This window comes from Balaenoptera ricei, chromosome 3 (genome assembly GCF_028023285.1).
Source record: "Balaenoptera ricei isolate mBalRic1 chromosome 3, mBalRic1.hap2, whole genome shotgun sequence".
In the NCBI taxonomy this organism is placed as follows: Eukaryota; Metazoa; Chordata; class Mammalia; order Artiodactyla; family Balaenopteridae; genus Balaenoptera; species Balaenoptera ricei.
The window spans coordinates 69,809,360-69,835,462 of record NC_082641.1 but is presented as its reverse complement, the minus strand read 5'-3'; positions in this window follow the sequence as shown (position 1 = coordinate 69,835,462).

Here is a 26,103-nt window from a genome sequence, read left to right as displayed (position 1 = left end):
GTCACACATCTGACTGGTAGCAGAACTATCCAAGTATGTCTAACTCAAAAATCTTATAATCTTTCCATTAAACCATTTTATAATACTCCAAAAATCCATTTACTTGATACAAGAATTTAAATTCTGCTGAAATAATTATTATAATGAGTTAAGCCAAAAACATATATTCTCCTTCAACCACACGTTTTAATAATAAGTACTTGAGGAAAACCATGTTGCAGCCAAAACCTCTTTCACTCTGTTCCTGTGTTAGGTAGAGCACACATCTTATTCTAAAACTTATGAGCCTTTAGTAGCTTTATCTGCCTTAACAGATTTTATTGTGTGGTTTTCTCTTGCCCTTTTTGTCAAAAGAAGTAACTGATATTTGAGTGTCAAATTAACATAATAACTTCAAGCCCCTGATTTTTCAGCCCTAGTTTTATGAGTCCAGTACAGTCCTGGGATTCACAATCAATTTCTTGGGCAGTTAAAGTTTACAGAATATTCTGTTTATATGATTTTTTAACTGAATTAAAATAGTATTCTTTAAACCAATTTCATCTGAAAGAAAAATTTGCAGGCTGATGGATATTGACTCATGGATTTCCCTTCCTTCCCACAAAGTAATTATAAATATTCCTGTTAGTTTTTTGATTAGTGACATGTCTTATTTTTCCACTCAATTCCAGCTCCCTCATAAATAATTTAAGAGATTTCCTTGGAAAATGCTAGCATTTGAGGAAATAACCTCTGAAATGAATACTCCCAAACCTAGTGATTTTATTTTAATTAATACAATTTATAAATCCCAAACTTCTGTTTTACTGAGGGACTTTTCAGAAACTTGATGTGCAGTGTGGTCCTTTAGCAGGAGGACTTAGATGATCTATATTTACAAATTATTTATTATTATTAATCAGTTGTAATAGTAATAATAACACAGATACTATCAAATTCTGAATAACAGCTTTGGAAATGTTGGCATAACTATGTAACTTGAAGTGTGAGCATGTGTGTGTAAGCGCACGCACACACACACACACACACCTCCTAGCAAACAAACAAAAAATCTCCCCTGTGAAATAAGCTAATCTATCTTTATGATAAAATGCCAAAATAAGATTGCAATTATAATAGTGAAGAACAAATCTGATACCGTATCAGGTCTGTTTCTTTTACTTTAACCTTCGTATTCTATTGTTTTTGCTACACGTTAATCCCTAAAGGGATGTTGTCTACAGCTGAAAGTATGCATAATGGCCCATCTTCTGGAACCCTACCTTCCATGCCTGAGTGTTAAGCTAAAGTACCTTTGTTTTGCTCACGGGAGACGTCCTGACTAGGCCCACCAGTGAATGGCTGCAGGAAAGAAGAAAATCGACACATCCCCTTTGGAGTCTGGCCAGACCAGGAAATATTTGCAACAATTTATAGCCTTTTTTACTTTACCTCCTCACCTCCTCCTCTTTGTTCTATAAAAGAAACTAGCATCCAAAACCCCGGCAAGATGGTTCTTTGAGACACTAGTCCAACATCTTCCCGGTCTGCTGACTTTGTGAATAAAGTTGCTATACCTTGCCCCAACAACTCACCTCTCTATTGATTGGCCTTTTGTGTGGCAAGCAGTACAAGCTTGGACTCGATAACATAATTATGGTAGGCCTAGTTATAAAAACCTACCGATTATTGAAAACCATGTTATTGTATCAACCTTTACCAAGTTTATCACTATATGTAAAAGGTTGTGCTGTACAATTTGGAAGAGACAAAAAGTTATAATACCTGGTCTCTGACACCTAGAAGTTTAAACCAAATGTAAAGACAGAGTATATACACATTCACAAATAACTATAATGAAAGGTAAGTATATACATGTCAAATAGCAATAAATAGTATAGGAGTCAGAGAGAAAATGGAGAAATCCTTGCAAGTTCAGGGAGTCACTAAAGTGTTATAGAGATGTAAACTTCAAACTGGACTTTGAAAGATATGTAGGAGTTACACAGATGGAGATGTGGGTAGAATGTTCTAAGCAGGGAGATGGCACATGCTATATGATGAAATGATGACAATGGGAAAAGTCTGCTTAGGAGATGGATGTGACTGGAGTGAAACTCTCTGTGCAAAAGTAGGAATGCAGTGGGGAAGGCAGTTGGTGAGCCCTCAAAATCAGAGTCAGGCATTTAGACCTCGTTCCATTCAAGAAATATTTGAATTATATTTTAGGAAAATTAACCTGAGAACAACATGCAGTATCATTTGTAACGTGGTTAGGGTTGGGGACGGGGAGGAAAAAAGGGAAGGAAGGCAAGTGGAATGAGGTCAGCAAGACTACCACATGCATTTGTCCTGGCTGTGCACAGAACCTCTCTGGGGTACCTTTATATAAACTGCAACCTGTGTTCAATGACTTTGCAGATAAAAGGGAGGTAACAAGTAAATAGTATCAATATGGAGGACAGAGGTAAAGAAATTTAGGCAGAGAAAGGTTTGAATTAATGCACAAATTTAGAGCTCTGATTAGCAAGGTCAAATTATTTTTCAAAAAAGGGAAGATCTATTCACATTTAAAGTTCAAAGAGAAGGAGGCAATGACAGAATGATTAAAGATAAGATGCACTTAAAAGGACTGGTTTCTAAATAGGTTGGGATTGAAAGCTCAGATAGTGGATCTGGTCTTTGATAACATGTGGATACTTTTCCCTTTGAACCTAGAAGGGAGGAAGCAAAAATGGAAATAGATCATTTCATCATTATTTACTCAAAGAACCACTAAAAGCCAACAGAGGTGACTAACAAACCTATGAAATAAATGATAGAAAAGTCATGTGATTCTGACACACCAACTGCTGCTATTCTTCCACCTGGGAAGGTTGAGAAAAGGATTTTCATTTAATCCTGGGGCTAAGTGGTTGTACTTGTCACAATGTTGAATTTAAATATCTGGCATTTCAGGGCTGAGGAATAAGCCCTAGTGTGTCCTCCAGCATATACAGGTCTCTATCAATATCTTCCGGGGGACAAGCTAGGTGAGACATCTATTTTACTCGGTAATGTATCCAATGAAGTTGTTGTTAATGTCATATTAACCTCATATTTTTAGGTCATTTAACATGATGATATATTTAATTATACAACCTCCATTTCATCAGTTAAGGTTATGTTATAAATCAGTGAATATTTACTTAACATTTTACAATGATCAGTATATTGGGCTGGCATTTAGAGGCTATACAGACCTATAAGATTTTTTATTATCCTCAAGGAGGATACCATATAGTTGGAACGACCACACACACACACATACACACACACACACGTATAATAAGGGCTACTTTGCCCCAGTATTAAGTGAAAATCCTTTTCTCAGCCTTCCCAGGTGGAAGAATAGCAGCAGTTGGTGTGTCAGAATCACCTGACTTTTCTATTATTTATCTCATAGGTTTGTAAAATACCAAATTGTTGGTAAAGCTAACAAGAATTGGGAACTCAGAGGAGAGAGTAAGTGATCGTTGAGGGGCAAAGCTTTATAGAAAAGTGTGGCTGTCCTGTACCCTGAAAGCTAAGTAGTGATACCTATTCCACAATTTAATTTAAATGTGTGCTCTTGTTGAAAACCAAAGGGACAAAATAGTGCCAGGTACATTTACTGTAATTTGTAGTGCATATTATATTCATGAGTCCTGTTTTATTCATAACTGAATCATCATTTTGGATTGTCATAGCCTTTAATAATAGACATTTTTTCCCTAAAGTAATGCATAATTATGGTAGGAATCCTGGAAAATATAAAGTATACATATGATATACCAAAGTGTAGATAAAACATGATCCTACCAGAGATGAATACTACCAGCAGGGGCTTCCCTGGTGGCGCAGTGGTTGAGAATCTACCTGCTAATGCAGGGGGACACGGGTTCGAGCCCTGGTCTGGGAAGATCCCACATGCCGCGGAGCAACTAGGCCCGTGAACCACAATTACTGAGCCTGCGCGTCGGGAGCCTGTGCTCCGCAATGAGAGAGGCCGCGATAGTGAGAGGCCCGCGCACCGTGATGAAGAGTGGCCCCCGCTTGCCGCAACTAGAGAAAGCCCTCGCACAGAAACGAAGACCCAACACAGCCAAAAATAAATAAATAAATAATTAATTAAAAAAAAAAATACTACCAGCATATTGTCATCTGTCTTTCCATGGCAGGATTGAATATTTTAATGTAGCCCTTATCTGAGTCTGTCTTGCACTTCTTGACTAGATTCTTCCATTAGAATGTCTGTTACCTAAGTTCAGTAACAGGAAATCCATCTTTTTATTTCTCTATTGAGCAAATCATTTTTTCCCACGTGTGACTAGAAATAGAGATCACTGCCTGCTTTTCACAGTAGATCAGTAAATTCCTGCCTTTTAAATTTAAATTTTCTGTCAATAAGAGTTTTTGCCACTCACAACTTATGTTCAAACTTAAATCTCAAGAACTCTTCTTATATGTATCTTATTGTAGTTAAAAGGCCTCTTAGGTATAATTTTCCCTCTTTATTATAAGTGATGCTTAAAGATGAAGTGATGTTCCTTTGTTATAGGTACATAATCTAAGTCACCCTCCCCACCCCTTCTCCCCAGGCCACACATGAGATATTCTTTTTCAGAATTTTTTTCAGTTTCTGAGACACTGATTCATTCTGCAGTCATTAAGTGCTCTGCAATGGGAGAAATTATCGGCAGCTGATTTCTGTGGAAGGAAGTTCTTAACCATGATAAGCACAGAATGCTCTGTTCTCGAACAAATGTCTGTGACTTTTGTTTCCACGTGATTGCTTCCCTGAAAGTTCACGGGAACTGCTAGAGAGTGTTCCTTAATTCATGGTGAAGAATCACAAACAGGATTTTGAACATAGATTTGGACTTTTCAATAACTGAATATTTGCTTTGTTGCCTGTGACTCAACTTTAGTTTTTAAGTTTTAGAGAAAGAAACAAAAAAACAAAAACAAAAACAAAAAAAGCGTAGTAGCATACCACAGGGAACTCTGTTCAATGGCTTGGATTATGGGAACTTGCTAGATCTATTAACAGAGGTAGCTCAGATGTACACAAAAGAGCATGATGGCTAGGGCCATAACTATTTATTCCTTTAAATTTACTTTTAAAATATACTTACAACTGCATTTTTATTGAAAAAAGTAATACATGCATGTGGTAAAAAAGTCAAACAGTTCTATAGAATTTTTTCCTACAGGCTATTGCCAGTTTTTTGTATATTCTTGTAGTAATATTTTTGGTACATCGATGCATATTTAATCTATTTTTTCCATAGGTGGAAATAGAGTGTTCACACTATTCTGCAACATACTTATCTTTTATGTCTTCCATCTTTAAAAATGATCCAAATAGTATATCTTGGAAATTATCCTACATCAATGTGTGTCTATGTATATGTGTTGTATTTCATTACTATATATTTTTTATATAGATATACAATTTATTTATTCCCCTACAGATGAATAGCCAAGTCATTTCTGGAATTTTGGTATTTCAACAATCTTCCAATGAATATTCTTGTACATCCTTATCTTTTCAGGTATGTGAAATAATAGCTATAGAATAATTCTTCTAGATGCTACGGAAAAAGAGGACTAAGACACAAATTCATGACTCTTTTGATTTGATACCAAGATGGAAAATTGGAGGTTTATCTCCAGATCACAGAAAATGAGTTTAGCAAAACCAGTAACATCATGAATGATCAGAAAATTTTGCTTGAAGAGAAAGAGCCAGTCAAGCTGCTTGGGTTGTAGGGTAAAAAGCCTTAGGGATAAAAAAGCCCTGGATGTAGTTCAAGTACTGAAGTATTTTGGGAGCTATCCAGAGTACTGAAGGGATGCCACAGGAAACAGTCTGTGCCCCTGGACCAGAAACCACAGTCTCCAGATTTCTTGTCTCTCCTGCCTTGAATCTTGCCCTTGAGATTTTAAGCACTTCTAAAGTCAGCTGTCACCCCTTAGACTCTTCTTTCTCTGTCCTTAACTTACCTCATTCTCCATCTGCCTCAATCCAAGCCTATTAGTTCTGTTTTCCCAACCAACCCTAGCTATGACCCACTCCCACCATTTGGTGTTAGGATTCCAAGAGAAATAAGCTAAAAATGCAGTAGTAATGTCACATGAATTTGACTGGTTCCTAATAATAGTCTCAATTTGTATAGCTATATACAAGTATCCAATAATATATCAAATACAGCTGACCCTTGAACAACATGGGTTTGAACTGTATAGGTCTACTTATTCATGGATTTTTTCAATAAATATAGTAAATATAGTATTTTGATTTTACAGATATTTAAATTAACTAAGTATGGGGAAAAGTTTGTGTTCAATTAGAGATCACAATATGTGAAATCAAAAGAACTAAGGTTTGAGTCCTGATTTTATCCAAACTAGTTTCGGCTTCCTGCCCTCGGATGAGCATTTATCAATTCCTTCATTTTTGAGGCAGAGATATCAGTATGAGGATTTTCCACTGTGTGGGGATGGGGGTGGTGTCCATGCCACTAGGTACATCAGAAGTTAATGCCTGATGAATTGGGAGATTGGGATTGACATATATACACTAATATGTATAAAATGTATAACTAATAAGAACCTGCTGCATACAAAAATAAATAATATAAAATTCAAAAAACAACAACAACAAAAAAGAAGTTAATGCCAAAGTATCCTGGAACTTACTATTGCTGATGATTTTTGCTCTCCTTTTCAACATAAAGAATGAACTTCCTAATATAGCTGAATGACTTATTTATTCATGTAAATCATATTTGTTTGCCAATTTCTTCTGAAGCAAAGATTTTTTTCCTTCCTGCTGAAGATAAGACAATGGATAACTTCAAAAAGCCAATGTATTCTGTTCCACTGTTCCATTTACTTAGTTTTGATGTATGGACCTCTTAATATATTGAATATTTATGTGGAAATATCAGAATTTCTAGAATTTTTCAGTTGGAAAAATGTCAGAAAAGATATTTTTATATTTTTTTGTTTTATGTATCTTGGAAATCCTCTCACCAAGGGACTCAGGTTATAAGGGATAAGACAAGGGGAGGGTCTGGTATAGTTTCCTCATCTGGACTATGGGACAAACAGAGACAGGAAGAGAGCAAGAGTGAGATCCTCAGAAGTATGAGAACACATATTCAAAATTGGCTTAAACAAAAGGAAGTTATTAGTTACTGAGCATGAACAGTCTAATGATGCAGCCTGATTCAGGGACGTCAGATACCCACATCACCTCAGTTCTCTATTTTTGGCTTTGCTTCATCTGTATTGACTTCCATCGCAAATATATGGTCCCTGGATGGTAGTATGGTGATTGCAGAAGCTTCAGCCCTACCTCCTCCCAGATTCAAATTCAACAAATCCCCTTTCTCAGTCACTCCAGTGAACGTCTAAGATAAATTCTCACTGTTCTGATTAGCTTTGCTTTTAATCCTCAAACAATCACAGTATCCAGAGTCATTGAATTTATTGACAGTCATTCTTCCACCCTGGACCTGGCACAAAAGGTGGATTAGCCCACTTTGAGAAAATTCTGGGAATTCTTACTAAAAGAAGATGGAATGACCAGTAACAAGAACAAAAATAAAATAAAAACAAAAATCTAATATATGCTACATAATGTATGAGGAGGTGGGAAATATACTTAAGAGGGAAACTAAGGAATAGCAATTATCTAATAATAATATTTTTAAAAGTTAACATTTGTTAATGGTTTTTATGTGTCAATTAATCCTAATAAGAAACCTATATAGTAGGTAATATTTTAATAATTTTAATAATTATGTATAATTATAAAAATTAGTTTTTTTTAAATAAATGAAATTATATATTGTTCCCAATTATCTCTCCTGTTTCTCAAATTGAAAGATTTATTAAAGTGGGTAAAAGCTGTTCCTAGAAACTTATAAAGCTTTAGCCTGGGGATTGACATTGCACTTGACAAAATAGATATGAATTCCTTGCCTCTCCCAAACTTATCATATCACTCTTTCAGGGTACACAGCATATAAATAGTGATTGTTTTCTTTTCTTTTCTTCTCTTCTGGGCCTAGAGAACCCCCTGACTATTCTCTTCCATAAATGAGGTGTTTGGACAGTGGATAAGCAAAATTGGTACATTATATCATCAACCTAGATCCATCTATGACTATGCTTGATCATTCATTTTCAGAATTCATTTTCAGGATGTATAACATTTTGTTTGCATTGTTTCCAAAGACATCCTTTCCCTTTAAATTACCACTGGAATACAATAACTGTCAATTCCTACATGTGGCTCTTGGATGGCTGGTGCAAACAGTAAGTTATTTTATACTACTTGTCTGTTCTCCATTCTCATATATTTGTTCCTACTGTCCTATTCTCATTCTTTTCTTGATACAACCCTGCTAACAATTCTCTTCTTCTTTAGTTTTATACCACATCCAACAGACTTAGTTATGATGTTTCAGAAAATTCTTATCCTGGTTTCATAACACAGTGATAGTATTGATATTTTTGAGGTTGTTGGTTGTCCAAAGTTTTCTTAATGTATCTTTTCCATTTCATTTATGGTATAATAATGCTTAACATCTATTTAGCATCTATACTCACCCATTTCTTATTTTATATAGCAGCTTTCAAGTTAAATAACCATTATATCAATGAAAAACTCAAGCATTAATTTGGTTTACTTGAGAAAAAATGAACAAACACACAAAACTAGTGATCAATAATTAAATTTCTTATCTCTTTCCTTTGAGTTATATTCTTAAAAAATATGTATGTATTACCCTTTTGAGGTATGTTTTCTAGACATGCTCACAGATGACTAAGGGTGATGCCTAAGAGGCAAGTAAAATTTTTTATTTATAGCTTAAAAATAAGTGAAAGGATAGTGTGAATTTCCCAGTAATTTACACTGAGGTTATGTTAAATATATAAGAATGGATAAGATCACCAAATTGTAGGATAGAATACAACTGCAAGAGAAGAAAACTTGTGAATTCTTCTGAGAAGTAATTTGAGAGTTAGGAAGAACTTATAGAATGTATCTATTGTCCTTTAATTATTTTAAAGTTGTTAATCTTTTATTTCCTCCTAATTTGCAATTACTTTGAGTATTAGGGACCACAGAATTTGCCCTTTGAAATTTTAGTTTCTTTCAATGTGGAGATCAAATTTAATGAATTTTGAATACTAAGACTAGGAACATAGTCAACCAAACTAAAAGAAATATAAAATATCTATAGCCGGCCACCACTGGAAACCAAATAAGTCTCACCCATAGTCATTTAAATTATTTATGTGACTGTGACAGGATAACATTTATTAACATCCTCCCTTACCTGAATCATCAAAGAGAATCCTGAATTTCAAGATGAACTTTCATAGAAAAGGACTGGGCTATAGAGGCAGTAGAACAGATTGGTTAATTACATGGGCTCTGGTGCTAGACGCCCTGGGTTAGAGTCTGGATCTGTCACTTACCAGTTGTGGGAACTTGGGCAATTTACTTAACCTCTTTATGCCTTTAAACTAGGGATTATAATGGAATTTATCATATAGGATTGTTTTGAGAATTAAGTGAGTTAATATAGTAAACTGTATAGACTAGAGACTGCAAAATATGAAACATTAAATAATAAGCAATGATTACATGTAGGGAGAAGGGGGAAGACTTAGCAAAGAAGTTAACATAATTTACAAAATAAAAAACTGAGAGAAAGAAAAAGAGGCAGAGGGAGTGAGAATTGAGGAAGACTGAAGATAAGCGGGAAACTTGGTGAAACATTTTGGTGAATGATGAAATCTGAAGAATGTGGGGGTCTCCAGAGCAGAAAAGTAGACAAGGGAGAGAAAAGAGGTACGAAATGTTGTCAGGACTGATCAGGAATTATACTCTCTTTAATATACTCTTTAATATACTCAGAGCCATGAATAAAAAATGGGGCTGCTTTTTATTTATTGCTGGGAGGGAGAGGATTTGCGTAAATTGGATACTATTTTAGGACTAAGTCACATAAATCCTCACTTTTATAGGTTTAATTCATATGTTCCTTGATTCTCTGTCTTTTCTGCCCAATCCTTCTGGTTATTGAGTTAAAATCATATTCCTAGACTGATACGAGTGAGCACAGAAATACAGAGCTTATACTCCTAAGGTTCATGGTAGAGAGAGCTCATGAAGACAAGGAGCATCTTAGCCCCTTCATGAGCTCATAAATGTCAAGGGATTTATAGGCAGGTTTTACCGTGACCATTTTCATTAGAAGAAAAGCATCAGGCTCACCTGAATCTGAGGATGCCTCCAGCTGCTTTTTCAATTGTTTATGTCTGATACTGATTACCATCATTAGTAAAGAAAACCAGTTTCAAAAAGGAGTGTAACTCTCATACAATGCTTATGAGAACATGAGTTTGTATGGCTTTTGGGAAAGTAAAATAACAACATATACATTAAAATTAAAAATCTACATCCACTTTGACCCATTGAACTGATATCTGGGGGTCAACTCTAGAAAAATAAAAGCATACCCACAAATAAATTAGAACTATGTTCATGGATTTGATAGGATGTCCATGATGTATTATTAAATGAAAAAATTAATAGGAACATGTATGATCCCTTTAGGAGCAGGGAGATAAAAAAACAAAACTTCTATCAAGATACAAGAATACAAGTATGATATTAAGAGAAAACATAGAAAAGAAAAAATGACTCATATTCTTAATGTTAATATATTAAAAAATGAATATGCATTTGAAGAAACAATCAACAAAATGAAAAGGCAACCTACATAATGGAAGAAAATAATTGCAAATCATATATCATATAAGAGGTTATACTCAAAATATATAAATAATTCATATAATTCAATAGCAAAAAACCAAATAACTTGATAAAAAATGGGCAAAGGACCTGAACAGACATTTTTCCAAAGGAGATATTCAAATGACCAAGAGAAGAGGTACATGAAAATGTGCTCAACATCACTAGTCATTAGGGAAATACAAATCAATTCGACAATGAGATATCACCTCATGCCTAGTAGAATAGCTATCATCAAAAAGACAGATAGAAAATCCTGACAGGGATATAGAGAAAAAGAAACCCTTGTGCACTATTGGAGGGAAAGTAAATTGGTATAGCCTAATGGAGGTTCCTCAAAAAATTTAAAATAGAACTACCATATGATCCAGCAATTCTACTTCTGAGCATATATCCAAAGGAAATGAGATCACTATGTTGAAGAGTTATCTGCACCACTATGTTCATTGCATCATTATTTACAACAGCCCAGACATGGAAACAATCTAAGTGTATGCAAACACAAACACACACACATACATACACACAAAGGGATACTATTCAGCCATAAAAAAAGGAAACCCTGCCATTTGTGACAACATGGATGGAGCTTTAGGGCATTATGCTAAGTGAAAGAAGTCAAACAGAGAAAGGCAAATACCATTTGATTTCACTTATATGTGGAATTAAAAAAAAACAAACCCAAACTTATAGAAATAGAGATCATATTTTTGGTTACCAGAGGTGTGGTGTGAGAGTGGAGGAACTGGATGAAGGTGGTCAAAAAATACAAGCTTCTTGTTATAACATGAATAAGTACTGGGGATGTGAGTACAATTTAATGACTATAGTTAACAATGCTATATGATATATTTGAAAGTTGCTAAGAGAATAGATTCTAAAAGTTCTCATCACAAGGGAAAAATATTTTTGTAACTATATGAGGTGACAGATGTTAACTGAACTTATTGTGGTAATCATTTTGCAATATATGCATGTCAAGTCAGTATACTGTATACATTGTATAGTCCTGTATGTCAATTATATCTCAATAAAACAGGGGAAAAAAGAATGACAGTAAAAATTCACTTCCAAACCTTAAAGATATAAATTAGCACAAGGTGAAAGTTAATCAAAAAATATTTTAAAAAGCAGCTAAGAAAAGAGGTGCTGCTAAAAATTATGGAAGAATATTGCAAATTGGGACAGTCCCAGGCAAAGAAGAACACATAGTCATACTCTTTATAACTCACCCAAGTCTTCATGAATATTCAAACCCCATACAATGATCAGGACCACTGAATTTACTTTCTTTGAGCATTTCAGAGAATCAAAAAATTTGAGAATTGGTAAAGAGCTTAGATATTATCTAGTTGAGTTACCTCAATTTATAGAAGAGAAATCTGAAGCTCACATAAGAAAAATGACTTGTGCAGGGTCACATGATTCTTTGGCACTAAAGTTATTTATAGAACCCAGGCATTTGACTTCCAGTGCAGTATTCTTTCTCCTCTAATAATTCTATAAATAGTATAAATACTAGTATCTTCCTATCCAAGGTCAGGTTTTCTTGCTTTTAGGTAAATGGCATTTCCACATCAGGACTCAAGTAAAATGCTTTCATTAGAAAGTCATAAAGACCTACCCAGAATAGAGTTTGATTGTAAACCTGAGCATGAAAATAGAACACTTGAACTTTTATCATAGGTCATCCATCCTTCTACAAAACCTGTATTTTGTCATTTGCACATGAAGATTAAACTCTGATTCAACAGTACAATCTAAAAAGTACCAGTAGTCAGTTCACATGGTTCCTACAGACTCAGACAATGTATGTTTATATTCTAAAAGTATCACAAGAATATACAAACCAGGTGTCATGGAGACATGGAGTGGTTCTGAAGACACTGACTGTAATTCACTCAGGATCAGTCCAGAGGAAGCTTCTAAAGACACAGTTGTGGCTTGGGATGCCCAGAGTATAAATGATTCATTCTGGGTCCTAAAAGATCAGAGAAAGGAATAAAAAATTTAGGTGATCAGGAGTGCAGCCATTTTAAGTGGGTTAATCAGTATAGGCCTATTGAGAAGGTGACACTGTGGCAGGATAGGATAGGTGATGCAAGATAAAGGAGAGGATGGAGGATGCAGGCAATTCTCTGTGTCCTGTCATTTGACTTTTTGGGTGAGAGTGTGGTTTCTAGAACCAGATGGGCTGGATTTGAACTCTGAACCCACTGCTTTTAGACTGCATCACTTTGAAGAAGTTAAACTTCTGTTCCTAGTTGTCACCATCCAGTAAATGGGGAATAATAATTGGTCTTGCCTTTAAAAGTTTTGTCCAAATGAGATAATACTTGTAGCATGCTTAGAATAATGCCTAAAATGTAGTAAGCAGAGATTAGATATTAGCTATCATTATTATTGCCTTCAATACTAATCTCAGGACAAGCAGAATGCCAGAGACTAGGACTGGAAAGGCTGGTATTGGGGCTGCTTTGTCAGTCTAACAGCCTTCAATGTCACATCATCTCCATCATGATTTTTACAATAGGAACACACTACATAAAAAAAAGTCAAAGCCTATTTTCCCTCCCTTCTTTCATACTTCTGATGGGTTCCTAAATTGAGAGAGACAAAAGCTTTTCCTCTGTATTTGCCATCTATCAGTTAAGAGATCCAAGAAGGGAAAAGTGTCTATTTATGTCAAGGATAGTCTTGTGATATAGCTTCTCTTAAAGATGACAAACTCCTTGATGTCAGAATCCAGATATCTTGGTATTTTCACAGTATCCAGAATAATGCTTTGCTCAAAAGTGGCAGATTAATATATATACATGTCAAAGGATCGAATCATTGAAAGATTACAAGGATGGGAAGAAACCTGGCATTGAACGAATAAAACACAACAGGGAGCAAGTCCTGCAAAGCATGATTTGGTTAATTCATAAAATGCATCGGGGACAAATGGAAATTATCAGCAAGAGAAAGTGAAACCATCTGGAAAGAAGGAACTGAGAGTCCTTAGCCTAAAACAAGAAGGGTGCCTGGAGTGAGGAGGGAAGCAGAAATGTAGAGAAACAGAATAGAAAGAGACAAGGAACATAAGAAGATGGAAATCAGGTATGAGAGGAAGTCACAGAGTTTTATATGAAAATAAAAACAGTAGTTTGAAACAACTGGGTTTTTGGCAAGCAGAAAACAGATAAGAATAGGCGTGACAAGCATGAAGCTGCAGTCAATGTCTGTTCACAAACTATTTGTGATTCACTGATGCAGCTATTTCACAAGAGATTTGAAAAACTACTTGAGAGAAGATTGAGGATATCGTACACATAAGACCTTTTTATGGTTCATCATGATTATTTACTTTTTTTCTTATAACATATAAAACTATTCTAAACTATGGCAATGATCTTTCTTCAAATTTTTGTGTAAATTGTTTCATTCTATATAAAAAAGCATATCAGATCAGAAATGTGTGGAAGGGATGCTTCCTAGCATTCAGTTTTATAGCCCTGAAGCTAATTCCATTTCTATGCCAAGTAGATGTTGGAAATTTTCCGTTGACTATTACACAAATTTCAAAAAGCCAAACCATTGAGTCAGAGGACAGTTTATGGCCCATTAACAATACATTGGCTTCTCAGAACTGTAAACACGGGCCTTGTGGATCTTAATGTAATTGTTTAGGATGAGTGTATTGGCAAGAAGTGTTAGAGTCTGTTAACACAGTCTGGAAAGCAACGTATTTTAAGCAAATCTGCAAAATGTTACCAACTCATTAAGCTAAGAGCTTTATGGCTCAGTGTTGTAGAACGATTCTGTGAGACACTTCCAAACAAGGCTGTATATTCATTTCTGGTTCTGCCATGATTGATGTGTATATAAAAGGGGCTGACTACATTTATTATTGCATTATGCTGATGATATTTCAACATGAGTGCTGCCTTTTTTTCTTAAACATTATTCTTTCATTCTGTTATATAACTAAAAGAGTGCAGAGAAGTACTTATATACATTTTATGGAATGATTTTGCTGTATTTAAAAATAGTATAGGGAACGCAAAGTCTTTTCCAAGGCTATGTTCCATAGATGCAGTGCTAATGCCAAGGCATCACCCTCTCCTGAATGCTTCTTTAAAGTTCAGTTTACCATAGACATTGGGAATTGGAAGGGATTTAGACATCATACAGTCCAACCTTGTACTTGTGGAAGCAATGCTTTCTAGAGCATCTCTGTTGGACAGACTAAAATTAGTACATTTCAAGGGAAGAAGTCTTGATTCAGTTAAAGTGTTTTCAGTTGCAAATGGAAGAAACACAACTCAAACAAGGGGAATTAGCTCTCAAGACTGAAAAATTCAGCAGTGTTTCTCATTCATAGCATGGGTTGTTTGAAGGTTTCAAATTATGTGACCATCTCTCTTCACCTCTTAATCCTGCTTTCTTTTTTTCAGATGAATTTCTTCCCTGTCATCTCTTTGTGGTACCACTCAGGGCTCCGGTGTTATATCTTAACATCTCCATGCCCAGAACAAAGAGAAATTCTGTTTCTAACACTTCGAGTCAAAGTTCTAGATTTGAGTATAGTAGACTGACTTGCATCACAGACCCACCTTTAAACAAAACCCTGGGCCCAGGGAAGAAGGAAGACATGGAATCCTCAAGTTAGGTCATGTACTCACACAGAAGTAGCTACCAAACCAGGTGATCTGATAATTTTACTGATCTGATCTAGATTATTTTCAATTGTCTTCTTTCTCTCATTCTCAACAACACAATGAGGCACAATTCTTTCTCCTACCTCTTCAGTCAATTCCCTTTCTTCTACTGACACTGATACCGCCTTGATTCAAATTGCCATTAAGGCTTTCCCTGGGACAATAGTTAGAGACACCTCATTGTCTCTAGTCTTCTCTCTAAACTATTTTTATTTTGTTGCCAGAGTGATCAACTTTAAACCCATATTTCATCCCCTACTGCCCCACACCAACTCATTCACCCACTCCTTTAAGATCTATCCATTCCTCTTCCATCTCAAATTCTACCTTTTTAAAGTTGAGATCAATAATTCTCTCTGCTATTATCCCATAATTTTCTCTACCTTCATTATATAGTCTGTCTTTATATTAGGTCTTAGATGCCTGTGTCCTCCACCTAGATTATGAGTAGTAACAGCGCATGAGCCATATCTTATTCATCTTTGTATCCACAAAAGTACTGAGAATGAGGTCTTGCCCAAAATAAGGTTTCAATAAATGTTGGCTAAATTTAATTAATGAAGTGCTGAACTGTCCAATATAAACAATAAGTGTTTTAAGAATGCTATCTAGACCAAAGTACTTAAGGAAAGACACATATATCACTATGTAAGATTTTGTAATTCTATTAAGAAGAGCCAAAATTAGTCTCAGCACCTGGTCAATAACAGGAGACAGTTTTCCATGGATCTCTTCTATTTCTGTAAAACTTGCAAATGAAACACTAACTGTGTTATTCTTGTCTATCTTTTCAAAGATGTTTCTAGTGAAAACATATGGCTTTGGGGAACACAGAGGCAATGTCTCCCTCTAGAGTAAAACGCATGTTTGCTTATGATCCATTATAAAAGGTTCAGGTCTCCTAAGCTTCGTGTTTCTGCCCTATATTGCAACCCAACAATCTCTAAGTTGTCCCTTATCCACAGGGTCTAAGATGGCTCCATACCAGGACTATGGTCTAAGAGATTTGATTAAAAAATGGGGAAATGGATGGGTGTGCCTTTTATCTATAAATAGATAACTAGAAATTTGTTTTGATTTTTTTCTGCTTATAGTCTATTGGTCAGAATTTACTCCTGTGTTCATACCTGGCTGCAAGGGAGGCTGAGAAATGTAGTTCGTATTCTGGGAGCCAAAATACCCAGCTGAAAATCGGGGGTTTGATTATTATAGAATGGATGGCGGGTGACCATCAGATTTTTAAATTTGACTCCCTCAATTGGACTATGAGCTCCTGATGTCCATATAATTATGTCTCAGTCATATTCAAACTCCAACATTTAATACAATGCTTGCATATAACAGTTGAATAAAAATAAGTGGATGAAAAAAGTGAATGTTATGTTCATGACAACACGACAAATGTGAACACTAATATCTGCATTGTACATATGAAGAAATTTGGACTCAAAAGGTTAGATAAGCTTAGCTGACCAGCACAGAGACAACCAGCCAAGGAATAAAACTTAGACTTTGAACCCAGGCTCTTTTTACTCCACTGCACTGTTATCCTTTTTAATCTTATAAAGTTGCAAAAACACTTTAAAGTAATTATGATTTATCTCAGTTGTATAATTCCAGATAAACTAGTTTTCTTAATCTCCCTAAACTAGTTTTCTTGGTCTCTCCTCTCCCCATGAAAATACAGAGTGGAAAGCTTTTCAGAGACTTTTAATGCTAACTTTCTCTGATTATAGGAAAGATAATCATGTGGAAATTTAGTTAAGAGAACAATAACATTCTTTTATTATTGAACTCTTCCCAAGTGGCTGGACACATCTGTTTCTCTGTGCCTTTTAACAAGGTTTATTTTTTAAACTAACATTTTTATACTATCTTTAATACTTAATCTTCTTCATAGTATTTGTGAAAGCAGGAGGAGAGGAGTATGAATAAATGAATAAAAATATTTTCTGGAATTTCTTCAGGAAGACATTTGCAGGGGCCATTCTTAAGTGGTCATTAGCAAGGGCTCTTTCTAATCTTTGCGGAGAGGTTATGCTCTCAGAAGTAATCCTTAATATATTTTTACAAAGAAACATTATGTTCTAACTATAAAAATGATTAAAAAATTTAAAAATTAATACTTGGTATGTAAGAACTGGTTAAAAATGGTGGTGGTGGTTGGGAGGGGGCTTTGAACACAAGGGAAATCCCAGATATTCATTAATTTTTATTCTTTTTAAAAGATATTTTAGTTGATATACCTGCTATTCATTCCCCCCCCCCATCTCTATAGGAACATGGAATCAGAAAATTGAAATTCCATCTACATGTAGTTAAAATAGCTGTGATCTCTATCTATCTGTCTATCTACCTACCTATCAATCTTATCTATCTTCAAAATGTATATATGAAGCTTGGATAGAGGAGATAAGTGAAATTACATCTTGGAAAAGAACTTGGAACTTAATTAAACTTTGAAGAATGTATCTTGTACAAGAGAGGGTACATGTTTCCATCGAACCTGAGGTTATAGAGAACAGTGTTTTTCTTTTTATATATATATTCTTCCAATTGTGAAAACAGCCCCATGGCATATGATATATTGACTTTAGCAGCTTGCATATACCTAGTCTTGCCAATACAGTTATTTGAAATTAAATTGACTTTCTTTGACATTAGCAGCTTGCATACACCAGTCTTGCCAATACAGTTATTTGAAGTTAAATTGACTTTCTTGAAATGTTTAATTGGAATCCTTGAATTATTGAGCAGACTCACAGGCCGATTGATTGCCTGTCTCCCAAAGGACACCTCTTGGCCCCAGACCTCCAAAGTGTTAATTGCTTTACTGCCCAAAGCACTAATGACCAAAAGGTTGTGAATTGACTTGATGGCTAACTCAGTTACTCATTTACAATATATTTACATCACACATTATTACACAACAATCACAGATGCCCTGGTGTTCAATTCAGAATGTCTGCCTTAATTAATTAGTCCCAATATTTATTTTAAGGTGAAATGACTTTCCCTTTTCTAAAATCTTTGAAATCTGAAGAATAGGGGTGATGGTGGTCAATAGTGATATATGTTGAGCATTAGCCCTAGGAGCAATGCTGACAGTAAACTTTTGAGTCCAATTTGGGAGACATTTGCACTTCTCTCACTTCTAGACTTCCCTCTGTCCTTCTAGACATTGTGGACTGGGCAAGAGTGCAACATAGTACATAATCACTTTTGAAAATTGAGCAGGCATCAGAGCCCTAAAGCAAGAGGTTGAGTTTTGCATCACTGAAAGGTTATTTGAAAGGTTATTTGTATATTTATTTATTAAAAGTGTATAAAATGCAGGATATAGCCTCCACCACAAAATTTCTAATTAAAAGGAGAAGAATCTTTCAAACAAAAAAATGCATGGGAAGCAGGCTGGCAGCGGATTTTTAATTATGCCAGTTAGAAATATGATTTTCTTCTTCTTTAAAAAATGGGTGAAACAGATATCTACTCTCATTTTTGCCATCTATAATTTCAAAAGCAAAAGACAGTACAATGATTTATGAGATAAAGACACATACTTGAGGCATGACAAATTCATTTGACTGGCTTATCACTTTAAATACATACTCTCCATGCATTTTACATTATTATATTTGTTTGCTTGTCAATCACAAACAGAAAATTGGCTTCATTTATTTTTCAATAATGAGCATAAAATGAAATTACCAATACCTAGCAAATCAGAGGATCTCCATCTGGCTCCAACCCTGACCTTATTACCTACTACTTATTCTAACGTGCTCTCTGGTATAACCAAATAGAACTACTCACTCATCTGTAAGTACCTTCTTATGCTTATTCATTTCCATGTCTTTGTTAATGCTGCTCTGTTCTGGAAAAGAAAAATTTTTTTTCTAACTTTCCAGAACCAAAATTTTAAGTATCTTTGAAATCCCCTTCTAATGATTCTTTCCTTTCCACCACCATTATGTGGTGGGGGAGAGGAACTATATAAGTAAGATCAGAAGAACATTATTCTCCCTGTTCTGCAGAAGGGCTTTACAGCAGAAGTAGAGCAGGTGTGAGGCTGGTTGCAATGGTCAAAGGAAGAGCCAATGATAACTTGGACCAGAGTAAAATCAATGGAAAAGGAGAGAAGTAGGCGTATTGTACATATAGTTTGGAAGTAGAATCAACTGGTTTTACTGGTGAATTGGAGATGGACATGAATAAATAGGAGGAATCAAACATAATTGTATTTTTTTTTTGGCTTGGGCCAAATGAGGAAGGCTAGGAAAGAAAACATTTTATGGTAAAAATCAAGAAATCATTTAAGGCCCTATTAAGCTTGAAATGTCTATTAGAGATCCAAATTGACGGAACAGGAAGGCAACTGGGTAAGAGTTGGCATCTCAGAGGGGAGAGTCAAGGCTGGAATTATAAATATGGGAATTGATAGTATGTAAATAATTTAAAAAGCCACGAGAATAGAGGCAATCACACAGGGAGATATGTAGAGAGGAGAGGAAAGAAGAGGACTCTGAAAGGACCAGTAAGGTAAGAAGAAAGAAGAGTTTGGTTTTGCAGAAGGAGTGACTGTTAACTACTGTCTAATGCTGCTGAGAGGCTAAGAAAACATGGAAAAGTATTCACTAATTTTGGCCATATGGAAATTATCTGGAACTCTGACTAGGGCATTGGACAGGGAATGTTGGGAGTGGAAGCAAGATTCTAACAGGTAGAATTATGAATTGAAAGTCAGAAAATGAAGAAAAAATTCAGTTTAACTGTAGAGGAAAACTGAAAAATTGGCAGAAGTTAGTGGACAATGTGGTGTTGAGGGAGATTTCTCTTTTTTAATATGGAAGAACACATCCATTAATAGGAATGATCCAGTCAAGGGGAAGATCAATGATGCAAGGGGGAAGGAGGAATCAAGGTAGCACAGTATTCACAAAGACTCTAAGAATTAGACCCAGAGGATAAGGAGGTACTGGCATTAGCTAGGAGGAAAGAAGTCTTCAATTTTACTATGAAGAAAAGAAAAGTTGCACATGCCAGTAAAGCATAGATTTGGTAGAGGGAATGTGCGAGATCTAGAATCTAATAACTTCTACCTTGTCAATGAAGTGCTAGTTCCAGTGTGAGAAGTGCAGAAAGTAGACCTGAAGACTGGAGGAAAGATGATTTATAAAAGAATTGTCTCTGAAAGTGGGAAAGTAAGCTTATCACAGAAGCAGATAATTTCATGGGGTACTACTCTGTGCCCAACTGAGATTTGAAAGAGAAATCTCTCTATTTGATTCTGTGATTGTCTTCATTCACATTCAACTGCATCTGGAAAGATGCAGAAGAAATCAGATTACTTTATTTTACATTATAGTTAATTATTTACGTATCATTTCTTTATATAATAAGTAATAAAGAAACAATATGGAAAACAACATAAGGAAACCATATAAAATTCACATCTGTACTCCCCACAGCACTCAGTGCATTGTAATCCCTTCTATCAACACATTTTGGAATGAATAAACATTTTCCTTGCTATCCTTGTAAATTTGGTAAAGTTATTTTTTTTAGCTTTGAAAAGTAAAATACCATTATTAATCATGATAAAGAAATAAATGTAAAACAGAAGTGTCAGATTTTTTATCAGATTTAAAATAAAGTACAGTGTCTATATATATATGTATATATTTGCATTTGAGTCTCTCAAGAAGCTTAGAGAATACATCGTATTGAATCTTCCAAAATAATATCCCAAGCTAAAGAAGAGCAAGAGTGGTGAGAGGCAAAAGAAAGTAGATGTAGAACATTTCAGCAGAGAGCCTCATTGGACTGTGAGTGCTGAGGCGGTAGATAGCAAATGCTCACTTGTGGGTTGGGTTTCTTGCTGGTAATGCCGAACTGAATCATAAAAGAGCTGAAATTGTGTTGTCTGCTTTTCAAACAATGTGACCTAAAGTTAATCTTGATGTGGAAAACCTGTTTGCATATTAGCAGAAACCCTAACATTTAAAAGCAAGTTCCTATTCAATTTCTATGGTAACTTTTAGTTAAAATATTGGCATAATTCATAGTAAGCATAATGGTCTTTAGAAAACATGTTTTCCAGACATTAGTTTTAAAACTAAAATATGTATATTTATTCAACTGTATACACCATGAAACAACATAGAACTATGACCTGTTACTTTGGGAAATGAAATCTGACAGTTGTTATGTTTCCGTTTAATTGGCCTTAAAGCAATCCAAATGAGAGACAGTGTTCTCAAACACTCATATACTTGACAGCTTGTCTTTATCTGAAAAAAAAAAAAAGAGGTGAAATAAAAGATCTAAAATGAAAATGATGAATGGCAAAAAACTGCTGAGAAGTATTTGTGGAATTATTAGCCTTTTCTTTCTCCTATCTTCATGCCCATAGAGAAATAGAATACATTAAGTAATTAACTTTGATCCTGTTAAAGGAAACTTCAAAAAGAGAGAAATTTGCAGCAGCATAGATGGACCTAGAAATTATAATAGTGAAGTCAGACAGAGAAAGATGAATATTATATCACTTATATGTGAAATCTAAAAAGCAATACGAATGAACTTATTTAGAAAACAAACAGACTCAGAGACTTAGAAAAAAACTTGTGGTTACCGGAGGGGAAGGGTGTGGGGAGGGGTAAATTGGGAGTATGGGATTAACAGATGTACGCTGCTATATATAAAGTAGATAAACAACAAGGATTTACTGTATAGCACAGGGAACTATATTCAATATCTTGTAATAACCTATAATGGAAAAGAATAGAAAAAAAGAATGTAAATATATGCATACGTATATGTATAACCAAATCACTTTGCTGTACACCTGAAACTAACACAATATTGTAAATCAACTATATTTCAATAAATAAATTTTTTAAACTTAAAAAAGTAAAAAAAATAATTTCTTTGCTTATGAATATATCAGTTGAGCTCTTGTACTTGCACACAAACCAAACACCATCATTCATTCAATTTATGTTTACTGAGTACCCATCCCATCATGTGACTGGCAATATTGTGGAAGTGTAATAGTAAATAAGAAACAAAAGGTGATATAAAGATAGTGACTGATAATGTTTAGATTGGATGGTCTATTTGGATTTTCTGCCCATTTTTTAATTGAGTTATTTGGTTTTTTTGCTGTTGAGTTTTTGAGTTCTTTGTATATTTTGGATATTAATCCCTCATTAGGTGTATCATTTGAAAATATCTCCCCCATCCAGTAGGTGGTCATTTCATTTTTTTGATAGGTTCCCTTGCTGTGCAAAATCTTTTCAGCTGATGTAGTGCCATTTGTTTATCTTTGCTTTTGTTTCCCTTGCCTGATGCGACATATCCAAAAAAATATTACTAAGACCAATGTCAAAGAACGTAATGCCTATGTTTTATTCTAGAATTTTTATGATATCAGATCTTACATTTAAGTCTTTAATCCATTTTAAATTTATCTTTGTGTACAGTGTGAGAGAGTAGTCTAGTTTGGTTCTTTTACATATAGCTGTCCAGTTTCCTAACACTGTTTTTGAAGAGGCTGTCTTTTCCCCATTGTATATTCTTGCCTTCTTTGCTGCGGATTAACTTCCCATATAAGTATAGGTTCATTTCTGAGCTCTCTATACTGTTTCATTGATCTGTGTGTCTGTTTTTGCGCCAGTACCATATCGTTTTGGTTACTGAGCTTTCTAGTATGGTTTGAAATCAGGACGCATGATACCTCCAGCTTTATTCTCTTTTCTCAAGATTGTTTTGGATATTCAGGATCTTTTCTAGTTCCATACATATTTTAGAATGATTTGTTCTACTTCTGTGACAAATGCCATTGGCATTTTTATAGGGCTTGCATTGAATCTGTAGATTGCCTTGGGTAGATGGTCATTTTAGTAATAGTAATTCTTCCAGTCCACGATCACAGTATATCTTTCCATCTGTTTATGTTGTCTTCAATTTCTTTCATGAGTGCCTTACAGTTTTCTGAGAACAGGTCTTTTACCTCCTTAGTTAGATTTCTTCCTAGGTATTCTATTCTTTTTGATAAGACTGTAAATAAGATTGTTTCCTTAATTTTTCTTTCTGATAGTTCACTGTTAGTGCATAGAAATGCAACAGATTTATGCATATTAATTTTGTATCCTGCAACTTTATCGAATTTATTGATGAGCTCTAGTAGTTTTTTGGTAGTGACTTTAGGATATTCTATGTATAGTATCATGTCATCTGCAAACAGTGACAGTTTTACTTCTTCCTTTCCAATATGAATTCCTTTTATTTCTTTTTATTGTCTGATTGCTGTGGCCAGAACTTCAAATAATATGTTGATAAAAGTGGCAAGAGTGGGCACCATTATCTTGTTCCTGATCTTAGAGGAAATGCTTTCAGTGTTTCACCATTGAGTGTGGTGTTAACTGTGAGCTTGTCATAAATGGCCCTAATCATGTTGAGGTATGTTTTCTTTATGTTCACATTATTGAGTGTTTTTATCATAAATGAATGTTGAATTTTGTCAAAAGGTTTTCCTGCATCTATTGTGATGTTCATATGATTTTTATTTTTCAATTTGTTAAGGTGGTGTATCACACTGATTGATTTGCAGATACTGAAGCATCCTTGCACTCCTAGGATAAATCTCACTTGATCATGGTGTATGATCCTTTTAAGGTATTATTGAATTCTATTTGCTAGTATTTTGTTGAGGATTTTTGCACGTTCATCAGTGATGAAGTGTTCCTTCATCTGCAATTTTTTTTTGGAATAGTGTAAGAAGAATAGGTGTTAACTCTTCTCTAAATGTTTGGCAGAATTTACCTATAAAGCCATCTGGTCCTGGACTTTTGTTTGTTGGGAGGCTTTTAAATTACTGATTTAATTTCATTACTGGTAATTGGTCTGTTCCTATTTTCAATTTCTTCTTAGTTCAGTCTTGAGAGATTGTACATTTCTAAGAATTTGTCCATTTTTTTTTTTTTTGGTTGTCAACTTTATTGGCATATAATTGTTTATTGTAATATTTTATGATACTTTGTATTTCTATGATGTCAGTTGTTACCTCTCCTTTTTCATTTCTGATTTCATTGATATGAGCCCTCTTTTCTTCTTGATGAGTCTGGCTAAAGATTTATCAATTCTTATCTTTTCAAAGAATCAGCTCTTAGTTTCATTGAAGTTTTCTCTTTTTTTGTCTCTATTTCATTTATTTCTGCTCTGATCTTTATGATTTCTTTCCTTCTACTAACTTTGGGTTTTGCTTGCTCTTCTTTTTATAGTTCCTTCTTCTTATAGTATACATTAGGTTGCTTTAGATTTTCTTTTTTTGTATCCTGAGGTAGACTTATAGTGCTATAAACTTCCCTCTTAGAACTGCTTTTGCAGCATCTCACAGATTTTGGATCATTGTGTTTCCATTTTTATTTGTCTCCAGGTATTTTTTGTGTATCTATTCTAGATTTTTGGTTTGCGGTTACCATGAGACATATATAGCAATCTATATCTATATCTACATCTATATGAATGGTTACTTTAAGTTGCTGATCTCTTAAGTTCGCGTATATTTTAACAATCCTGCATTTTTACTCCCCTACCATGTTAACTGTTTTTGACATCATATTTTATGTATTTTTGTCTTGTTTAACCCTTAACTACTTATTGTGGATATAGATGATTTTACTACTTTTGTTTTTTAACTTTCCTACTAGCTTTATACAATGGTTGATTTTCTACCTTTATGTTTGTCTTTACCAATGACATTTTTACTATTGTAATTTTAATGTTTCTATTTGTGGTGTTTTCTTTTTTGCTTAGAGATATTCCTTTAACATTTCTTGTAAAGCTGGCTTCATGGTGCTGAAGCTTTTGGCTTTTTAGCTTTTGCTTGTCTGTACATCTTTTGATCTCTTTATCAAACCTGAATGAATACCTTGCCAGGTAGAATATTCTTTGTTGAAGGGTTTTCCCTTTCATCACTTTAAATATATGGTGCCACTCCCTTCTGGCCTGCAGAGTGTCTGCAGAAAAGTCAGCTGATCACCTTATGGGAGTTCCCTTTTTTGTAACTTGTTGCTTTTCCCTTACTGTTTTTAATATTCTCTTTTTCCTTAATTTTTGTCATTTCAATTACAATGTGTCTTGATGTGGTCCTCTTTGGGTTGGTCCTGTTTAGGTCTCTATGCTTCCTGGACCTGGATGTTCATCTTTGCCATTTTTGGGTTTTTTTCAGATTAATCAGACAAAAGCTTTTAGTCTATCTTTGTTCTAAAAAATAATCAACCTTGGTACTTTGAGTACTTTAAAGTATTTGAATCAAAGAAGTAATTTATATTTACTAACAGTTATTTAGGTTTATTTATTATTTTTACAAACCATAGGTAATTATATCATCAGAATTTTAAAGCAAATGGTGTTAACAAGATTTTTGTTTGGTGATAATATCTCTTAGAGATGGAGATAGATCAATAACAAACATGCTTATTTTTTTTTCTCTCTGGATGTTATTATGTTCTATATATTCTATTGCATAGACATAAAAAAAGTCTTAATTAAAAC